This window comes from Nicotiana tomentosiformis, chromosome 5 (genome assembly GCF_000390325.3).
Source record: "Nicotiana tomentosiformis chromosome 5, ASM39032v3, whole genome shotgun sequence".
NCBI classification, from domain to species: Eukaryota; Viridiplantae; Streptophyta; class Magnoliopsida; order Solanales; family Solanaceae; genus Nicotiana; species Nicotiana tomentosiformis.
The window spans coordinates 48,836,802-48,839,361 of record NC_090816.1 but is presented as its reverse complement, the minus strand read 5'-3'; positions in this window follow the sequence as shown (position 1 = coordinate 48,839,361).

Below are 2,560 nucleotides of genomic sequence, written 5' to 3'. Positions count from 1 at the left end.
ATTTTAGTGCACTTTAAGGGCCCTTCCATGGCGCCACTCGAAAGCCTCTCCCTAATCTCTCAACTTATTTCTTTTAGCGACTAAGTGCCTTACGAGGTAAAGGTTCATCAAGCTCAAATTAAGAACAAAATAGAAATACAGCTTGTAGTGTGGGTACCAAAGAAAAGGTCTATAGGCTCAAAGGGGCTAGCAACTGAAAATATTTTATTTGTGAGTGACAAGCACCTTTATGGTCAAGCAAGAAACGTCTGCGTCATCTCCCAGACTAGCATAACTAAACATTTTCGCTTCGATTAATACACGGGGTAAGTTCTAGACTACACAAGATAGCATAGAATATTACCAATCCTTACACACACATTGCACTTGACTCAATCAAGATGGTTCTGTTTGACTCTCAAGTCAAGCAAGCACAGCGAGTTGAAAATGTTTAAGCAATAATATACTCGGTGGCATACAAGTCAGCCAACAGAGAACAATGCGTCAAAGAGTAGGCTACTTACTTTACTTAGGCATTACAATTCAGATCAAATATTCAGGAAGACAGAGCGCATGCCATAGCTTAATGTGCCAACACCAAACATGTCAACAGGTACCTCAGAGCACCTCAGTTTTCTCCCTATCCTACTACTAAAAAAACACACCCGGTTCGAGCTACACCCTTGGAAAAGAACCGGCGTCCCAAGAAAAACCAAGGTATACTACCTAACTATCCTAAAAATAACGAAAGAAAATATCTTTGGTAGTTTTATTAGGACTTTAATCCCTCAAGAAAATTGTCCAACATATCCATCGTCGGGAAAAGTCCGTATTTGTTTCTGATTTTTTTGTCTTTGCATTTTACTAGCTAATTAGACTATGTGAGTTCTAAACTAAGCTAAACAAACAACAACACAATAACAATAAAAATTTTATACAATTACAAGTTAGGAAGTATTCCCCCACCCCACACTTAAACAATGCATAGTTCTGATGCATAACAATTTCAAAACAAAGTAAGGTAGAAAGAAAGAACTCCCTGCTAGTCGGAGTCCGCCTCCTCAGGATGCCCACCAGCCGCAGCTATAGGCTCATCATCATCATCCGCTCCTAGGATCACCAAAGCCATGGGCCCCATGACTTCATCACCCATCTCGTCCTCATCATCAGATCATTTGTATGTGTTCTCGTCTTCAAATGGGTAAATAGGACTGCCCAGTGCAATGCCCAACATCTCCTTGGAAGAACTGGAGAGATCATTGCACAACTGCATGCGCTCCTCATCAGAGACCCCTAGCCTGCGCATTATCACATTGAGGAAACTATAAAGATACATGTTGAAGTTTTCATCCCTCTTATTCATCGCAACCTGGCTTAGCTTTGATGTGGACTCCATCAAGGATGTTATGTCTAGCAATGCCTTTGGTGCCTCCACTGCCTCATCATAGCCATGATACTCTGGTACCCTACAGGATAGCATGTACTGCGTCAGGAGGTTGCCAAAGAAGAACCTTTTGATCCTTTTCCCAAAGCGGGTGCGGGCCATCTCCCCTAGCATGATCTCACCCACATTTATGGGTCACCTAGTCATTAAAAAGAAAATCACACACACTTGAGCTCGAGTACATTCACTGTTATGCTCGACGGGCATCAATATAGTCTGCACGAAGTTTTGCCACACCTTAGCTGTCTTGTTGAAGTCAAAACGGAGCATCTCAAGGTGGGAATTTCCCTTAGTCTGTGTCCACTTGGCATTAAAATAAACACCACAAAGAGCGTGACGTATTGTCCGGTAGCATGTGATTTTGACGAACTTTTGGAGCCTCCATGGATTCGGGTTATCAACTCCCAAAAATTCACACAAGGATCTCCTATCTAGTGGTAAATCCTTCCCTCGGACACATGATTGGAACATGTTCACGTTCCAATTGGCGTATAGCTCGCGCACCATGCTCAAATTCGCAAGACCTGGGCATTCTTTGAGTTTCTCCATCTTCATATCTACCAACCGGGCAAGCACATCCGGGAAATTTATTTCTAGAGCTTTTACATTGATCCCCATTTCAGAGACGTACCGCCCGTATGGCATGAGGTCCCTATGCCATGTGATAGCAACATCGCTGACTAATTTCAAATGAGGCCTCGGTTGCAAAGATTCCTTTTATGATCCTTTGGCAACTTGTTTCCCTTTAGCCTGCCTAGAAGATCCCTTACCTTGCTTGCGTTTTTAGGGATGGGGGAAGTAGTGGAGGACTTTCCCACCCCTTTTCCTTTTGCGGCACTGTCACGAGCCATAGCAACCTACACACAACAAACACAAATGTGAGAATGGGTCAAGAAATTCGCCCAAGGTCATTGTGAGAAGCCAAGATGACCCCAGACTTAAAACCAAAGGCTGTGTATAATCTACTCACTAGAGCGGTTCAAAGTGCACCAATGTTTCATCACAAGGCAATATGTACTCAAGACTTCCCCATGCCACAATTCAAGTAGTCGAACATGGCCATAACTTAACCGTAGTTCAAGCAAGCAATGCTAAAATTCATATTACTACACTAATATAGTACACTAACAACTACTT